Source organism: Cervus elaphus, chromosome 12, assembly GCF_910594005.1.
Source record: "Cervus elaphus chromosome 12, mCerEla1.1, whole genome shotgun sequence".
NCBI lineage: Eukaryota > Metazoa > Chordata > Mammalia > Artiodactyla > Cervidae > Cervus > Cervus elaphus.
Genome location: NC_057826.1, coordinates 68,327,828 through 68,348,046, shown reverse-complemented (window position 1 = coordinate 68,348,046; position 20,219 = coordinate 68,327,828). Strand labels below are relative to the sequence as shown.

At 38.1% G+C, this 20,219-nt stretch overlaps 1 protein-coding gene across 4 annotated transcripts in view; it reads left to right on the top strand.

Moving 5' to 3' along the window:
• CDIN1 (CDAN1 interacting nuclease 1) overlaps positions 1-20,219 on the top strand; it is a 229,269-nt gene that overhangs the window by 22,493 nt on the left and 186,557 nt on the right. The window contains exon 1 of one of the 4 annotated variants that reach the window (XM_043919272.1): positions 10,504-12,311. The exons of the other annotated variants lie outside the window; for them this stretch is intronic. The gene's annotated coding sequence lies outside the window, so the exon portion shown is untranslated. Of the gene's footprint in view, positions 1-10,503; positions 12,312-20,219 lie in introns of those variants that run through there. 4 annotated transcript variants of the gene reach the window in all.

The following is a 20,219-nucleotide window of genomic DNA, read 5'->3' as shown; positions in this document are numbered from 1 at the left end:
TTAAGTGCCCTATTCAGTGATTCACTGAAAGGTTCATAATGGTTGGCTTGTAACCAGAAAATAATCTCAGAAAGGTAAAATGTATTTCTTGTTTAGAAGTAAAATGCCAGACTTACGGTGATGATAGGTCCCAACCAGAATTTGCAACACTCAAACTCATTCTTCAGTGCTCTCAATTAACTCTTGTTGAATTTTTTGAGGCATAGCCCTCCACCCCCAACGTTTAATGCTGCCTGTTAATACTGGTGCTCATCTTTGTATGATCTCTTCAGTATAGATAAAGTGATTTTGTTCTGACATAAAGCTGCAGGGGTTAAATTCCTTACAAGGATTTTTCAGGTGCCATTATCATCATGCATGAAACTAAGCAAGATTATTTTCCTATTTTTAGTTCTTTTCTTTGGGGAGATTAGAACTTTACTGTTTTTAAATTGAACTCTATTTGACTTCATAGCCTTTATCTTTCCTTTCTAAGGGTGCAGTATGATAGACCCTTCAGTATTTTACAGTTACCAGTTACCTAAAATCACTCTGCTGCCTGACGTGTAATACAATATAGTTTGGCTTCGTGGTTTTGCTCCTCAAGAAGTATCTCATTGACTGTCATCTTTCCTGGCATATAATGGGAGGCAAAGTGAGCCCTGCTTCTGGACTGCAGTGTCTGCAGCTTGAAACATTTGGAGTCTCTTTGGTACCTGAGAAGAATACTCCTGGGAAGATTACTGTTTTGCAGATATCTTGGGACAATTACCACTCATAAATGGAAATGAAACTTAGCTCCTAAGAAAGATCTTTTCCTCGTCTTACTTTCATCTCACTTTTATTGCATCATTTTAAACAGAATAGTTCAGTGGTAACTGAGAGTTGTCCTTTTTTTCCCCCTTAGTTTTCCTTCCCAAGGCAGTTGATCTGATGAAGTTTTTAACACCTCTCTCAGAAATGATGAGGCCAACAAGTATTTGTGTTTTTCTTGAAAAATTATATTGACCTTTTCAACTCTGGGCTCTCATCTCGCACTTCTGATATTTGTATCACCCTGTTCACCTTATCTTCCTTGTCTGAGAAACCTACCTCCAGATAAATTATTTTAAAAGGAAAGTTGATGAAAAGGAGTCTTAAGTGCCATTGTCTAATTCTCCCTCTCTTTCTCTGTCTCTCTCCCTTTTTATTTTTTGGTTTTTTGAATATTGGTTAAGATTTTTTTCTTTGACCATTATAGTTACTTTTGCCTGTTCATTTGGAAAGTATACTTTCCTGTCTTTTGCTTTCTGTTTGACTGATAGTGAATTCCTTAAGGATAGGAACCCTGTGTTTTGCTGTGATTTTATCTTCCACCTCCTCCCATTGGTGCCTAGCACGGTATTGCGGTGCTTTTATGCATTCAGTGAATTCTTGCGAACTTTCTTACACAGGTCAGTGCTTATTTTTATGATCCCTTCTGCAGAGAAGAAAAGTTAGGAACGTGTTTCTTCGTTTTTGGCCAGTATCGTTCAATCTAGCACCGCACAAAGAACTTGCTCTTCTTTCTGCAGTGGTTTCTTAAGCTTTCAGTTTCTGGGTAAGGCTGTTTAAGTCCTATTTAAAAATATTTAAGTATTCAGTAGGTAGCTAAGTGCTTAGCCTCATGTACTACTTAACACTAAATGAAAGTAAATATAACACAGACATGGAACCATTTGTTATATTTTAGTAGATGAAGCAATGGCTGTGTAAACCTTAACCTTGTAATTTTGTGAGTCCCACTTTATCATGTAGCTGTAAGGGTAATCAAAATAAATCATGGGAGATGAATAAATATTTTCTAGTGCTTTCTCTGTGCTTTCAGAAGTGATGCTTGATCCATGAAATTTTAGTAAGTGTATTAAATAAAACAATATGATGTGCACTGTGTCAGATCTGATAAATTATTCGGTATAGGACATTTATACAACATATGTTGAGCTGCTACGTGAACAGCTTAATGACTATAAATTATGTTAATCTGACTTGCTGTTTTTATATTTTGTTAAAAGTTGCACTGTTTGTATTGTAGATATATATACACACACACACGTATATATATATAAACACACACGCACACATATATATATTGGTGGGCAGGGAGAAGAAGGCATAAGAAAGGCATGGGTCATCTCTGCAATGTTCTGACAGTGATCCGGGGCTCCTCAGCTGTGCAGTGTACATAACACAGATGTTGGGGAGTCATCTGTCAGCCATGCCTCTCCTATGGAGTTAAAGTTCTAGAGGGAAAAGAATTTGACACAGTGCTGTCACCGTTACATTTTCACAATAGAAGAGCATGCAAATATTGAACCTCCTGCTCAGCAGTAGGGCCCTGTCTAATGTCTGTGCTGGTTAGAATAAAAAATCATGGGTGCATCTTGGGCTCAGAGATCTGACAAAGGTCATGCTATGTTGGGCATTTGAATTGGAAATTGTCTGGACTTAGATTTTATAAAGCTCCCACTGTTGTGTGTGGGGAGAATTTCAGCAGGGTTTTGTCCCTGGAGAGGCCTCTTAGGCCCTTCTCTGTCCTATGAATGAATTTAGATGTGAGGGTTACTCCTGCCTTAAAACTGTTAAGTTCATTTTGCATACATCCCTAGAGAGAAAAACTGGCAGATGCTTTTGTCTTGGAAGTGTTTAAAAGAAAACTGCAGAGCAGGAACAAGAGGGAAAAGAGGCCCTGTGTGCAGTCCCAGAACATTTTGGAAATGGCCAATATGCAGTTTTCATCAGTATGAAGGCGGGGTGCAATATGGTGCCTGTAGCTCACGAGGGAATATGAATGTTGATTAAGCATACTCCCAGGCTTTGAAATTCTGAAAGCAGTGTCAGAATAATGGATGTTGAGCAAATGTCAAGCATTTGTTAATTTCTCTGTTATTTGGAGTTTATCTACCATGATCAATCAAATAAACTAGTGCTTCTCTCTTGTGGCATGTGTCATTGATATGGTGATTAGGTGGCAAGAGAGACCTTCTGCCTTTTTTCCAGGTAACAGATTATAAACGAGTAGACAGAGCTGAAAGTTGAAGATCTGCTTATAGCTTTGTTTAGTAGAAATCTGGCTATTAACTGAGTCCTCCAGTGATGGGATAAAAATCTGTGACCGCATGCCAAAGATATTAACTGTGGTACCATTTACACCAAAACCAGCACTGGTGTTATGATTTCCATCTAAATATTGTTTCCACTAGTTTCTAAAGCTTTGGTGTAAAACTGGGTGAAAGAAGTTCAACCCTGGAAGAATTTTGACCTGTTAATGTTTGTTGATGAAGTTTCTTGTCTGTTTTTATTTACAGTTGTTAATTCTAACTCAGTTATTGACTTCTGTTCTTTGGAGACAGTCAGTAGATTTGCTTCACATGGTTCAAAGTAGTTTCTTTCTATTATTTTTAGGAAGCAGCGCTATGGTGTTTTGATGCCCCACATGATCAAAAGGTCCTTTCAAGCAGTTACTCAACTGCAGATTATTGTGTGATAGTAACGTTCCATGCTGCGAGAAGCAGTTTCCAGTTAGAATGTGAATGGCCTTACCAACTGGGATTTCATTCGGGGTTGACACTAGGTACCTTGCTTAAGTGTCCTACCCCTGAGGACAATATAACTGAGATTGAAAGGGGGTTTTTGTGTGAAACCGCAGTGGCTGGAATCAGAGACCTGTAATCGGAGATTTGGTGTTTTTCACTTTCTATTCCCTCTTTTCTTTTCTTAGTCCTCGCCATGAAGCTCCTGTGATTTAGGTGGAGATGAATATGATCCTTCCCTATGTAGATCTTGTGAAATAGGTGCCTTTATGATTTTTGGCATGCTCTTCCTGCAGAACTGGATCTCCTGAAGTGATCTGCCCCCTGCTTTTAAACCTCAGTGAACTTTCTCTTTATGGGATTTACAACTGGGCGGCTATAGGATATTCACCCCATGAGCTGCCTGTGTGGTTTCTGGGGAGGCTTCTTTCAACATTGCCATAATGTCTCAAATAGTATGGCAATTTCCAAAGCAGAAAGTCTTCAACTTTCTGTTCAGGTTAATAAGACGCTTTATGCGCACTGTCTCCATCAGGCCTTTGGTTTGGGCTTTCTGTGCGACTGGAACTTTTAACCCTCTGTAAAATCCTCACATCCTGCCTGGTACATGACACCAGTGAGCTGTGCCACTGCAGAACTTCCAGCATCATATAAATAGAAGCACTGCTGACTGGCTTTTCTAGACTTCTGTCTGAAAGCTCATCATGACCATTCATTGCCCATAGCATCACTGAAACATTCACTCAGTCATCCACCAAAACACTCAGCCTGTTACTGATACACAGCTCTCAAATCTGTATTCTGTTCATGGGGGTAAAGCCCTTGTTCCTAGTTTAGATTAAAAAAGACATGAAAAATTTTGTTACACTGATGAGAATTATAGTATAATAACAAGAGAGAGCACTATGAATTTCACATACTATTAGTTCTTTTTTTCTTTATGGCTTCACTGTGTAACTTGTGGGATCTTTGTTCCCAAACCAAGGATTGAACCCCTGCCCTTGGCAGTGAAGGAGCAGAGTCCTAACCACTGGACCACCGAGTAGTTCCCCACACTGTTAATTCTTAACTGTGTGTACTTGTGAATGCTTCAAAGCGCTGCGGTGGAAGGTGTTGGTCGTTTTGGTGGGTGGTGTCCCTCAGTCCTGGCCAAATTGTCAGCCCCTCTGTTCTGTATTTCAGTCAACTCTCCCAGTGTCTACACATAACTAAACTTTCCTTCCTCATGTATTGCAACTATGAAATGATGAGTCATTTAAAAAAAAAAAAGTACGAGGATAAATGCTGTTTCCTACTGGACACACATTCTAATGATAGCCAAGATGTTTTGGAGACTCTTTGTTAAAAGTATTTTTAGAGCACATAACACTGTCTTTTAAATATCTCCAGTGGTGACAAACTGTGGTACTTTGAGAATGAATCTGGTGCCCGGAGACAGGCAGACATCATTAGGTTTGAAAAATAATGGAGCTAATGCTCCACAAAACAATCATAAAGTCTGGGTATATCATTATTTTGCCATGTTTTACAATTCAGTAACAGCCTTTTACTGTATATTTGTCTGTGTTTCCAGACGTGGTGGCCCCCCCGGTATTTTGATAAAATGTAAGATGTGGCTAGGAGGCTGGCTTTCTTGTATAACCTGTGAAGTGGTTCTAAGGTGATTCCCACGTACAAGTTCTGTTTTGAGTAAAGGCAGCATTGTTGGCAGTGAGTGTAAAGACTCTACTCCTTCTCTAGGATAATTACTTTGGCCAAAAATAGTTGAATTAATTTGTCCTTGTCTGCTTGCTGAAAAGTTCCATTCTGTTACTTTACCCCCATACTGGGTAAGTATGTAGACTCTTCCTTAAGCCCCCTGCTCCCCGCTGCCCCACCACCCTGCACCCTTCCTGTGTTCCTCAAAGTAACTATTCAGAGCTAAAACACATTTCCTCCCCATCATTTCTATTACCCGTTTCCCTGGTGGTGGTTAATAAGTGATGAAATTGCTGAAAGGGAGGAGGAAAAGTGAAGCCTTAGATATCAGCTAGTCCTTGAATACCATAGAGGTAGCTCAGTATGTGATTTTTAGTTAATTAAAATTTATTTTGTTTAGAAAGGAAGACTACAGTAGTTTCAGAATTTTATCCTGCAGCTTAAGAAGATTTTTCATAAAACTTTTTCCTTTTTCTGTTGGTAGTTGTAGAGGAGGGTGGAATTACTTGGTTAGGCCTCTAGTTGGGATAGAGTTTGAAGTAGGATGAAATTCTTCCTTTATTTTTATTTGCTTTCTGTGTTTGGTGTGGACTTTTTGTTTGCTGAAGAATTGCATTTAATTCAGAGTAACAATATGGGATCTTTTCCCCCTGTTACATCATTGAAACTCATGCTTTATCTCAAAATAAATTTAAGAGCTCAAACTCTTCATTCCTCTGAAAGGAAATTACACCCACAGTAGAGCTGGATCAGTATAAAAGGCTGAGTAAAGTCTGGAGACAGAGCTCTGAAAAAAGTTATTGTCTTTTGCACAGTTTGTAATGGGAGGAAATAGGTTAAATTCTTTAAAAGTCACATTTCTGAGACATCTGTCCATCTCTTTCTTGGTTTGGTGAGAATTGATTGAACATTTTTTTGTTTATGTCTAAAGAGATAGGGTTTTGAGTAGCTAAGTGTAGTTACACGTTATTTGATGTTCAGTAATTATGTATCTGGTTTTAAAGCTGTTTCAACAGAATATTATTACAAGTGTCTGTAGCAGGCAGTTATTAAAACCTCGAGAATATTGAGGATTCAAACAACTAGTTAGGATGCAATCTGAAGCTTAGGCAGTAGGTAGCTTTTCTTGCACACCAGTGATGGGTTCCACCCTGAAGAGGGTAGTTACACACCGCTCTGTACGGTTGACACATGCAAATGCTAAATACAGAAGCAGCGTGAGGTCTCTGTCATTAAGAGTAATTTACGTAATGAAAGCCACCTGGCTGTTTTTTATAATTAATTGCTTGTAAATAATAAATTTCAATATAATTTATAGTTTTCTAAATTTGATTACTATATAGACCCAACAGCAAACCTAAAAGAATTGGCAATTTCATCATTTAGTTCAATGACTTTTAAAAGGAGATATATTAACAGTGATACACACACACACACACACACACACACACACACACACACACACGTCTCCTTTCAGGAAATATTTTCACTCGGAAATGTATTTATTTGTTGTAAAGTAAATATAAGGTGAAAATATTTTTGGAGGTGAATGGTAAAAATGTAATCTAGCCCTGCTAGCTTTATTTTAGTTGGAATGCTAATTTGGAAATAGCCTGATTTAACTTTTATAGTATTTCAGTCAGCTTTTTAAAATTATCTGTGCACAGAATTTAATACACATAGAAGAAAGTGTACCTTCTTAACAATAATGAAGTGCAATGAAATTCTTTTGAAGAAATGCTTACCCCTTATTTTGTAAAATTCCAATTATGTTTTGAAAAGAATTTATATATGAGGGAAAAGTGCTTAAGTATATGTGTATATGTTATATACCATGGTGATAATAAGAGACTTTGCCTAAACGATTTATTAAGCACACTGTCATTCATTTAAGAAGGCTTTAGTGTTTCTTTTTATGTGGCCACATATATCAGCTACCAGAGAATCATTTTTTTGTGATTTATTGGAAAATACTAATGATTGAGATGGCTTGAAGAGAAAGGGGACTTTAGAACCCTGTCTTCTATACTTCCGTTTCATTAAAAAAGAAATGAAAGAAGAAAGGGAGGAAAGAAGAACTTAGTTTATGGATTTAAGACTTGCTTCAACCACTTTTTACTAACAGTTAAATCAGATTTTCACAAACTTTATGAATCTGGTTTTTAAGTTAATGTCTCTTTCCTGAGATAGGTTTTTCACTGAAAGCTATATTCTTCAAATATCTATATTGTTGTTTTGCACTATAGTGGTGAAATTACTGTCATTGGCAGTTTATGAAATGTGAGAATGTTTTCGTAAAGGATTGATAAATTCCAGGAGAATTTGCTGTTTTGAGCTATGACCTTTATAAAAATAGAGTTTTCCTTCATATGTGACCAGTGGCATTTTTCCTTCACTGTGGTTTACTGATGTATAAATAAAAACTCTATTTTAGCTAGTTGAACTTTTAAAGCATTTTTTTTGAAATTCTCTTTGTTCTCTGTAGAAACTCAAGTCGCTTGTGAAAAACCAGTTCTGTTAAATAGCAAAATTGCACTGTGACTGCTGAGAGGCTGAAAGTCATGGCGGCGTGTGGGGCCTGAGCTAGCTGGAATCGTCTGTAAAGAATCAAGATCACGGCTTCTGCCTGTGGTCAGGCGGTGACCGCCATCCATCACCTCAACAGCAGACATCAGGCTTGCTCACCGCTTGGTTTCTGAGGTCTGATAATCCCTCAAGAATTTAGAATGTTGTTGACGGTGCCCATTTACATCACTGAAGAAAGAAGCTTTGCAACAGGTGCAGCTGTATACTAACTGTAGGGTGTGCTTAATCTGTCCAGAAGGTAGAGGGGCTCCAAATTTGGTATCTTAAAGAGTGGAGTGACCTTTTAAAGTCTGAGGATGGGACTTGCCAACAATTGCAACAAGCTAATTATACCCACAAGGAGTTGTGAAGTGCTTTTAAGTTTTCTTGCACACCTACAAGTTCGGGGAATGGCTTGAAGTCATTCACATATGACAGATGCACTCCCTTTTCAAGGGCTCCTGTGATAAGTTTTGATTGTAGAAGTGGGAATTTGACCTGTAGCTTATCACTTGCTTCATTAGCTTGCTTGAGGACAAGGACATTTCTTTTCTTTTTGACATGACTGTTATCTTACCCTTGTTCCAGAATTCCACCCACTTCCTTGTCTCTGATGATAGCAAGTCACAGCAGATAACCTTGATGCTGGATTTTCCAAACCATATTGTGCATTCTGCAGTCTTTGTGTATTTTATATATAAATATATAGAACATTGATATGCTTCACACATCATATATTTTAAATAGTATACTAATAATTACACCTTATTCGAATATGGTATTTCAGAGGTTTGGATTGCTTTACTTCAGAGATTCTGACTTAATACTTCAGAGAAGATACCCTTTTTGGCTTATAAAGGAGACAGAAAGTCTGACTTCTGCATTTCCATGAAGTGACTGCTTTTTGAAGTTGGTGAGAATAGGGAAAAGAAGTTTGTTTTATGCTGGAGAACTCTGTACACCAGGAGGAAAGCGTGCTTCCCAAAGAATGAGCGGGTAGTAGAGGTTTCCCCCATGAGATGTGGAGATGGAGCTCACAGGGGCCCCTCTCTGTTAACCTGTGACTGCAGCACTTAAATGAAATTGCTTTTTAGTATCTGGTTGGAAAATCATTCAAAATAAGCCACATAGGATTAAGGTTAAGAAGCTTCTGAATAAAACCAGTCTTGAGTAATCTAATTTCCTCTCACAGTATCTGTATTTACCTGCTTATGATGCTTGTTTCAATTCCTAATAAACCCTATACTTAAACTTTATTTTAGAATATTTTCTGTTAAGTTAAAAAATCTGTTTATGGAAGTTCATTATTCCCTTAACCTCTAAGGATTATTCGCAGATTTTGTATTCCCAACAGGCGTAATCGTGTTTAACTGTGTACCTGTCAATTATCACCAAGCTCTTTTTGTAGTTAGGGGGTGGTTCATTTACTCTAAGTAAGGTTGCCACCTGTTTAGGGATTAATCCAAACAGGTTGGAAGTCACAGAGAGACTTTTGACCTTGCATTTAAAGCAGTAGGGATTGATTTCTTAACTCTCTGCTGCCATATTGGTGGCATTTTCTGGGTTAATTAATGGTAATTGGTAAAAAATGGTAAATCTGGGTTAATTCTTGGTAGTTAATGGTAATGGTCCCTGTGTTTACTCAGTTGCTTTGTTACAATTTTAGGTATCACTGGAAGCCTGTGAACAATGGGTGTGATGGTGTGTGCATGCTCGGTTGTATCAGACTCTTTGAGACTCCATGGACTATATAGCCTGCCAGGCCTTCCAGGTTTCTCTGTCCACGGGATTTTCCAGGCAGGAGGCCTGGAGGGGGTTGCCATTCCCTTCTCCAGGGGTGTGATGGTGCATGGTACCAACTGAAGATGAACTAGAAGGATCTTCTGCATATTTCATTGTTTCCACTGTTACCTTATCAAATTGTCAGTTGGGTGGGAAGTGGCACCCCTACTTGAGGATAGCTTAAGGGCCCAGATTGTGTTCATGGAAATGTTACCATCTTCTCTGGTGTCTCAGGGAAGTGAACCATGAAGAACATCAGTCAAGTAGTTCAGGAAGAATTTGAGGGCATAAGTTTACAGTATTTAACATAAGCTATGGGAAAAATAAAGGGCATATTTTGCTTAAAAGTTTTGCAATACAGAATATAAGATCACATACCTGACTTCCTGTGGCTTAGTGTATATGTGGCTGTGCTCCATCTGGGGGCTTGGTCTCACAGGAGACATGGGTCCATTATCATGACCTCTTCTTTGAGACTGATCTACTTTTGTTTTTCCTTCTTTTTCTTTGCTTTCCTTTCCTCTTCTGTTTACTTTATAATTTGAAATTAAAATAATTTTATGTTATATAAATACTGATTTTTTCATTGTAATTTTTCTTGAGATATTAAATTCACATACATAACACTCACTCCTTCAAAGTGTACAATTCAGTGGTTTAGAAATTAGTTTATTCACAGACTTGTGCAATCATCACCATTATCAACATCCAGAACATTTCATCACCCCCAAAAGAACCTGGATATGCATTAGCAATCACTCTTCATTTCTACTTCTGCTCACCCTAGCCCTAGGCAACCACTGTTTTACTCTGTCTCTATAGATTTACCTATCTGAACATTTTATTTAAGTAGTGTAGAATATGACTGGCTTCTTTAACTTAGCATAATGTTTTTGAGATTCAGTCTTGTTATTGCTTTCTTTATTGTTGAATAATCCATTGTGTGACTATACCGCATTGTATTTATTCATCAGTTTGTGAATATTTGGTCATTTCTGCTCTTTAACTATTATGAATAGGTAACATTTCTATGAACATTTGTGTGTAAGTTTCCTGTTATCATATGTTTTTTATTTCCCTTGGGTAGATACCTAGGAGTAAAATTTCTGGGTAATATGATTTCACATTTTGAGGAATTATCATACCATTTTCCAGTGTGTCTGCACCATTTTATATTCCCACTGGCAACGTATGAGGTTCCAGTTTCTCAACATCTTTGCCAACACTTGTGTATTGTCTGTCTTTTTTTATTATAGGCATCCTACTGGATATGAAGTGGTATCTTCTTGCGGTTTTGATTTCCATTTCCTCTGTGCCTAATGATGTTGAGAATCTTTTCCTGTGCTTGTTGGTTATTTGTATATACATTTTCTTTGGAATACTGTCTGTTCACATTCTTTGCCTACTTAGGCTGTCTTTTTATTATTACTGAGTTGTAAGAGTACTGTGTATTCTTGACACAAGTCCCTTATTAGATATATATGATCTGCAAGTATTTTCTCCTAGTTTTTTAGTTTCTTGATGGTAAGTTTGGCTTATTCTTTTAAAAGGATCTTATTTCCAGAAGGAGAGTATAGAAAATCAATGTGGCAATATCTGTAACCTTCTTGTAAAGAAAATATTATTGTTCTTTCATGAATTTCTTTCTGTTTGGTAAAACATACTGTTTTGGTAAAAGGTGTTTTTCTTCAGATAATATGTTAAATTGAAAACAAATTGGCAAGCCATCTCTTGAATACAGCTTAAAATGTTAGATGTGTTTTAATATTTCCCTCTGCCTTTAAAAATTATGCACATAAACATATCTTGATCATATCATCTAAAATTAAGTGATATTCTGATATGAGCTATGTTAGTAAATGCTAAAAGATAAAAAATTGTGCAACTCAGTAAAAGTATAATTTTCAAAAATAACTATAAAGAATCTGGGCCCTATCAACTTGAGAAAACTTGAACTGAGTTCCATTGCTTTTAAAAATGCAATTATACTCAGGTATGGTTTATGAAATGTGTTCTTTAAGGTGAGAATGGCAAAGAGTTTGTCACCTTTCCAGGACCACCAGATCCAGGCCTGCAGATCTAAGACAGGACTGGAGATCTGGCCTCCAAAGCCAGTTTTGCAGCTCTCTTGTCAGATAGCATGGCCTTGGGCAAGTCACTGAACTCTCTGGAAACTCCAGTTTGTCAGTGTGAATAGCAGGAGTTCCTCTTTGCACAGAGATGCTGTGAAGATAAATGAAGGCTGTGTAAAAGCTCTTAGGAGAGGTGCAGTGCCCTGCCAGTCCAGAGGCTGGTGTTTTTGTAAAGCTCTGAAAGGAAATTTCTGACAATCTCTGGGAGAGAAACTAAATGAGAACCTCTGCCTTGTCCAGTTCTCTGTGTGACTACACTACTAGCTCTTGACTTTTCTGAGCAGGGCATGCACCCTAGAACTATTCTGGCTGTTATCTCAGGGATCCTAAAGAGTGAATGAATTGTCCAAGTCCTTCACAAGCAACATCTAGGCAACAGTTTAAATCATAATCTGAGAAATTTTCAATCAGTAAGCAGGTATTTGCATTAAAAGCAAAACAGATGACATCCTCATCAAAGCACAAGGATAATTGCAAGTTGAAATGACATTTGACTAAAACAAGAGGGCCTGTAAGAAAGCAGCTTGGAATTGTAGTCTTGGAAGAAAGCAGCTAATTGCTTGCTCCTCTTGTCACTTGGCTTCTTTTAAGTGACTTAAGCAAGGTAAACTCTTAAATTGTGTCTTTATAAATCTTTTCATTTGTGTAATGTGAAAATTATGAATGTATGATTATCTAGCTTTTTTATCCAGTCTCATCTATATAGTGTATCGCCTTTTTGGACAGTTAATGAGCTTTTGTGCTGTTCATCCTGGGAAATAAGTGAGTAACTTTCTTTCACGTCCCCTTTGCCACACCTTCTTTGATTTGGATTGGTGTGTATATAACTGTGTGTGTATTTATTTTTACTTTATGTCTAAGGATAATACGAGTATATGAAGTCTAGTTTTCAGCTGAATTCTGTTTTGCGTATACTAAGACACCTGTTCTCTTCAGTGGCTACCCTCTCAAGAAAATTAAGGGTCTACGGAATTGGTGACCTGTTTTTAAGAGAACTTGTAAAATCTTCCTCAATGAAAAATTATTCCAGTTGTATCTAATATTGGCAATTTTCCTCTGTCTGCTTTTAGAACTTATTGGCCAAACCAGGTCAGACATTATTAAAGTTCAAGGGATCCGGTGGGAAAAGTAATGATTTTTTTGCTACTATGAATTTTAAATGTCGCCATTTTCATGTGTTCGAGCATCATCTGTTCTCACATGCTCCTAAAAACTTATGAAAGTTTTAGACCAAATTCAGGGTCAAGGTTAGAAGAGTGATGATACTTCTGACTCATTCTTTTGAAATTATGTCACCCAAATTATCTGCATACCATTTTGTGCCAGGGTACATTTTATCAAGTCATTTGAAAGAGCTTAGTATAAGAAGACTTTTTTTTTTTTTGTCTTTTCACTTCTTAGAAACTTACTGTACTCACTGAACACAGTAGGTACATGACTGAAATAGTAGGGAGTTCTTCATTTCTGAAAGTAACTGTGTTTTTTGATTAGCAAAAACTTGGGGAGGCAGAGTCTTATGCAACATTCTTTTTGAGAGTCCACTCTTCAGCACATGGAGTGTGTTAACAAACAGATGCTTGATAAATATTTATTGAATTACTGAATACATAAACTGAACACTTACTAGGAGTGGCTTCTAAATGTGTAGTTACTTAACATACAAAATGAAGTACTGGATTTAGTGAAGTGAAGAGAGACTGAAAAGATTTGTAGAAAATCATTGGAAGTCAGTTGAATGGTTGGTATACCTCCTTCTCTTTTGAAATGAAAAGAAACATTCATGTCTCATAAAACAAGTTGCTTTTTCATTTTTCCAGTATTATAATTATCTCAAATGAGAAGAGGGGGAAAAGTTTTGAGTTTTGAGAATCAAATACTTCGTTCCTGAAGACAGTAAATATTACACTAAGGAGATAGTGTCTTGAACTGAAAACATTGGAGAGGGCTTTGTCTTTTATCAAATGAATAGCACATTTGAAAATTGGTGTTATTTCCAACTCTAGATTCTGTTGCTTACCAATGGTGTTGGAGAACTGAAATCCATCATAATGATGATTGGAGAGCCCTCTCAAAGGAATAGCATATGCCGGAAGTTTAAAGGGGCTTGGATTTACTAAACAAGAGGGGAATCAAGACAACTTTGAAGTGGGGAGTTAACTTTTCGCCATGTTGCATTGTTGATTGTTTTAGCAGCTTGGTTGATGATTGTCGAGTTCACTTGTAGAGTCCTGTGCTTATGGCAGAAACTAGATTCCCCAGTATCTGTTCTCTCCTTCTTCCATAGGGATGGAGTCCTCCATTTTGACCAGGCATATGACTTCCCAGAACAGAGGCTCCCTCACAACTAGTGTGGCCATGGCCCTGAGTTCTGGCTGTTGTAGATCAAGTGCAGGCTTCATGAAGGTTTCCTGTGGAGCCTTCCCTGAGAGACATTCTTTGCCACTTTTCTTCAGGGTCCCTTCTCCTACTTGCTGCCTAGAATTAGGAAGCCACTATCTTAACTGTGGGGGTGAGGCCTGCACTGTAGTACTGCCATCCAGAGTGTTGAGCTGGAAGGAGCCATGGTCCCTGGGGCTTCCTGGAGCAGAATTGCTATGTTGGAAGAGACAAATTTGTGCCCTGTTTAATCCAAAGTTATTTCAGATTTTGTTTATCCCTTGCAGCTGAACGTCAGCCCCCTCTGATGTAGAGGTGGAAATGCTGTTTTCTCAGGTTGGAATTCTGGGGTATAAGGTCAGGGTATAGGTAGATCAGACCACGTTTCTCACCGTATTCAGAGCTATTTCAAAGTTCTATTACCTTGCAGATTGCTGGGGAGTCATATGGCTCTTCAGTAAGGTTACCTACCATCTCTACTTTCTGGGTGGTGGATTTGAGTCAAGAGTCAAACTTTGCTTTCACAGATTTCCTGCAATGACTACCTCCTGGCATTGTCTACCCAGATGTTGTAAAGATTAGGAGCTTGGTTAGGGTGAGGATACTGATTAGATAATGAGCAGATCACTGCTCTTTTTCAGGCATCCTTATTTATTCATAGTCTAACCGTGGATGTTGTTTCCCTGAGGTCATCCATCTCACTGTTATTTTTTTTTTAATCTCACTACTTATTGATGTCTTTTAAAGATAATAGTTGGTTGTTATGAACTTTTTAATGTTGTGATCTTTTTATCAAAGTAACAACAAAGGCCAGATCATACTGGATGTTTCTCCTGTATTTAGTATGGCCAAAATTTCTAGGCTTTAAAAGTTAATTAGGAGCATGCTCTTTTCTTCTTGTGAAGCTTAAAATCACTGGTTATAAGGCACTGTAGTTATTGGAAACAAAAAGTCTTCCCTTTAGCAGTGCTCAGTCATGTGTTCACATGTCGTCTTCTTTTTTTTTTTTTTTTTTGGCCACAGTGTGGGCATGTGGGATCATAGTTTCCTGACCAGTGATTGAACCCATGTCCTTTGCAAGAGAAATGTGGCATCTTAACCACTGGGATATCCCCAAATGCTGTCTTAATGAATATTTATTCTGTGTGTCTGTGAATTGCGCTGTTTTTACATTTTCTCTTAAAATGGCTGTGTGTGTCAGATATGGGCTGTGTGCATGCTCAGGAATGGGAAGAGGAGAGTTACTCTTCATTTAAGTAATCATTTTAAAGGCTATTATATACCAGACTCTGTGGTAAATGTTGGTGTTATAAAGATACAAAGATAAAAGGAACCCCTGCTGTAAATAATTCAGAGTGTAATGAAAAAAATAAAAAAGCAAACAAAGAAAGGAAGAATACTTTAAATTAAAATTCAACATGAGACTTATTTATGGGCTCACTAAATCCAGAAATCTGAAGGGTTTCGTGAACTCTTAGACCAAAGCAATTCTATTGAGACCCCTTGAAACAGCAGTGCTGGTCTCCCAAGAGTCAATGAAAGATCCTTCTAAGGATATTTTTGAACACTTAAAGTTAAGATTTTTAAGAACATGGGCTTTCTGAGCTGTTTTTGTTTGCTTTTTTGGTTTGCAGCCACATGTTTTTCCTCTGATTTTATTCCTGGGACATTTTACAATTGTCACAATTCAGTACAGTCCAGTTTTAATGTAGTCATTTTAGTGATTCAAAGGTATATTCTGTATTTTTATTCTAAAAGAAATTCTGAAGGAGAACATATAACTTTGTGGTGTTTCAAATGAGTCTAACATTGGACCCGTGAGCAGAAGTCCAGAGAAACCAGGAGAAAAGCATACTGAGTATACAGGAAACTGTAAATCATGATACAGACTTTTCCTTCATGTCATTATCTGGAAGGAAGATGCCATCTTTTAGCCAAGAGGATGAGAGCTGCATTTTAGACAGAGGTGGACAGGTGAGCAGGGAGGAGCTGACTCTTAAGGATTTGGAGTTGCAGGATTGAGTTTTGAGGGTCTCTATCCTTTAGGACCTAGAAGCATCTATGTATGTTTTGGATAACTTTTTTAAGCCTGCATTTTCTAATCTGCATACAGTAGTGTTAGTCTTATCCAGCTGATACTAAGTATTGAAAAAAATTATTTAAAAGTTAATTTTGTTGTCCTCTTATTTAGAGGGACAAATTCATTGATGTTAGTGTTTCAAAATTGTGTTAAGTGTGTTATCTCATAAAAGCATAATATTTAGGGAAAGCTTTTGTTGGCTGACCCAAGTTCAGGGTCCCCCTGCTGACCCCCCACCATCAAGAGCTTTTAATAGAATTGCTTTGGTCTAAGAATTCATGATAGACTAAATGAAATCCTTCAATCCACTGGATTTAGTGAGACCATAAATTAGCCTCATGGTGAATGTATCTTTCTTTTTCCTTTTTCACTGGACACAATTCATTGAAATGATGACTACCCTATAAGTGGTTAGAATTTTATGTGTGGGAAACTCCAAGAGGAAAACTTTGTAAAGTAAGGTGTCTGTTTCTTTCACCATAGTGTTACCTGCATTGGATTCTTTTCAGCGTGCTTATGCTTAAAAATAGATTTCAGTATATGTTCCTTGATATCTGGACCTCAGAGCTGAAAGAGTTTATATTCAGAATAGATTTTCCAGCACTTTTACTGTCACTTGTCGGGCAAAGCTGGGCATGGTCCAGTTTATTTCAGAGGAGTGAAGCAGGCTTGTAGGACGGTTGGGGCTAATGGGCCCGCCTGTGGGTTCCCTCTCTCCCTGTTAATGGTATAGAACAGGTTGAGAGGAAGCCAAGGTAGGTGTCTTGTGGGTGGACCAGTGTGGAGCAGAGAGGCCCCTGTGGGGTTCTGTCCTGAGTCACCTTGAGGTTTGTATCAGCGAAGACGGCCTCCTGGCTCCCTCTGACCTGGAGAAGGAGTGCAAGCCTCGGGAGGTCGTTATGACACTGAAAAGAGAATATAAGTGTCATATCAAAATCAGGCTCTTCTATTAAAATATTGAGACACACCGTTCTTTGGAGTTGCTGATACACTGGACACATCAACTTTTGGGAAAATCTCATACAGTAATACAACAGAAGCTGCAGTTCTATAGAATAAGAACAAGCTGCTGTTATGTTTTCTGGTTCAGTATGTTTTCTGAGAATACACATGAAACCCAGTCACATTTTTAGGGATATTGTTTATATGTCAAGGAAAAGTTGTATTTTTCCCCTCTGAATTTTTATTTCTTACATAAATAACAGTGAAACCAGTGGGGGGCGGGGGGTGGAAAGGAGTAAAGAAATCACCTATAACCTCAAACTCTTACTTTTTTTTTTTTTTTAATGGTTGTGTCTTCATTTATAGGCCTTGGACATATGCTTGATTAAATCTGTGCTTATAAACACAGTGTAAATATAGCTTCAAATTATGGCTAAAACGGTATTCATATATAGCCAGGAGGAACATGTGAACTTTACTGGTGATGAATTCAGATCTGCCAATGGTGAAGAAGTGGAAACCTGTAGTGTTTAGGACCCAGTCTTCTGGCCAGTGTTGCCATAGGAGGCCCCGCTGGTGGAACCCTCAGCGCCGTGGGCGGGATCGTGGGGGCGGCTGTGCTGACTGACAGAGCTCTTCTGCTGAGTGGCTTAGGCATTATTCTTGGTTAGGAGGACTCTGAGCCTGACTTTCTGTTCCTGCAAGTGATCCCATGAGCTGTCTAAAAGTCTTTAGTAGCTCCCCTTTTCTGCTGAAACTAGATTGTGTGCAACTAAGAATCTTGTGATATTGAAATCCTGTACTTTATCATTTGGATGCTGTATTAAGAACCCAGAGTTTGAGGGCAAACTGTGTTCACACGCTGGCTGTGTTAATTTGGATGAGATACCTCTCCGGTCCCCTCAGTTTCTCAAATATTGCTGTTGTTTAGTTGCCAAATCATGTCTGACTCTTTACGACCCCATGGACTGTAGCTGCCAGGCTCCTCCGTCCATGGGATTTTCCAGGCAAGATTACTGGAGCGGGTTGCCACTTCCTTCTCCAGGGGATCTTCCCAACCCAGGGATCGAACCTGAGTCTCCTGTATTGGCAGGTGGATTCTTCATCGCTGAGCCACCAGGGAAGCCCTTTCCCGAATACTACCAGTACTTTATGATTATGGTGATGATAATTGAATAAAATGGTGCGGCACCTACGAAGCTGTCCACAGTGTGGCCATCACTGTCACTGTCATCACCACGGTTAGTGGTGTTTGGTGGGTGCCAACTTTTAATTAGACTGATAGAGTTCAGCAGAAATGGGCAAAAGTCACAAATCGGATATTCTGGCGAAAGTTAGTGTATGACAGGGCATAACTGTTGAAGGTTGAAAATCTACAATTTTTTTCAAACTAATGTAGTGGGGAGAATATAGCATCTAGAGCTTCGAATAGTTTGCTGATCTCATAGGAACGCTACTGAGGCTATGTAGAAGCATTAAGTCATTCAGGAAGTTACTTTTATGCCAATTCCTGCATTTCCTTGTTAAATTCTTAAATGCAAAGCATCAGTTTGGTAATTCGGGGTTGGGAATATGGGATAAAAGACAGAGAAAGGGTATGAGGCTATTAATACTATCATGTTAATAAAACCAAAATTTTATTTGGGAAGAAAGTGGTAAAGATGATAGTTTGATCTTTATAAATGATAATCATTATAAAGTTAATCTAGTCAGTTATTTTTACTAGTTTTATATAAGATCTCTGTGACCTATTAAGAAAAGTTAGGAGAGCAGAATACATATTTTTATATAGAAAAAAAGGATAAGGAAATGTTTAAATGGTTTTAAATAATATTCTAAACTTTTTTACCTTGTGAAAAGGTTACAAAAGCAATTGTGTTTCTTAGACATAGATAAGTAACGTTTTGGTCACAGAATTAAATTAGCCTCTAGATGTTCATTCATTTACTTGTGATGAGCTGGCAGAATGACTTGGTATTCTAGCAGGATTTCATAAACTGAGAAATTTCCTGAGAAAAGAGATCCATTCAAAGCATTAGCATTTTCTGTACAAACAAGCCCAGAAAATATTTGAAATTCAAAGGGGAAAAAGTTGGGCAACATGAAGTAAAATTAGCTTGTTTCATAAAACTCAGTATAAGTAATAAGCTGATGTAGGGGACATTTTTAAAGGGGTGGGGACGTTTTTAGAAATCTGTTTCCCAAGGAAGAGACTCAGAGTTAGGAAAGAACTCAGGAGAGCCTGACCCAGACCTAAAACTTGAAAAATTAGCTAGCTATCAGGGACTCTTGGAGAAGTGAGTGATCAATCATTAGCTCTCAAAGTGCGGCCTTATTGTGAAAGGACCTTGAATGTCTACTTTATTTTGGGCTGTCATAACAAAATACCATAGACTGAATGGATTAGACAGCAGACATTTATTTTCTCACAGTTCTGGAGAATGGAAATTCAAGATCAGGGTGCCAGCCTGGTCGGGTCCTGGTGAGGACTTTCTGGGTTGTGGATGGCCGCCTTCTCCCTGTGTCCTCACTTGACCTTTCCTTGGTGCATGCTTTCAGAGTGATCTCTTTTTTCCTCTTCTTCTTCTTCTATGAGGGTCACTAGTCTCCTCATAAGGACTCAATACCTAATCTAACCCTAATTACCTCTCAAAGGCCCCTTCTTCAAATCTCAAAGGTCCCTTCTTCAAATACATGGTTATTTGTTATAGCAGTCATAGCAAACTAAAATGTTTTACTATGGTAGGATGTTTAGTAAATTTTTTTTCATTAAATTTATTAGTGTTAAATGGAGGAATTGCTTTATAATATTGTGTTGGTTTCTGCTATACATCAACATGAATCAGCCATAGGTATACATATGTTACCTCCCTCCTGAACCTCCCTCCCACCTTCCACCCCATCCCACCCCTCTAGATTGTCACAGAGCACCACTTTGAGCACCCTGCCTGTCATACATCAAATTCTCATTGGCTATCTATTTTATCCATGGTAATGTATATGTTTCAATGCTACTTTCCCAATTCATCCCATCCTCTTCTTCCCCCACGATGTTCACAGGTCTCTTCACTATGTCTGCATTTCCATTCCTGCCCTGAGTATAGGCTCATCAGT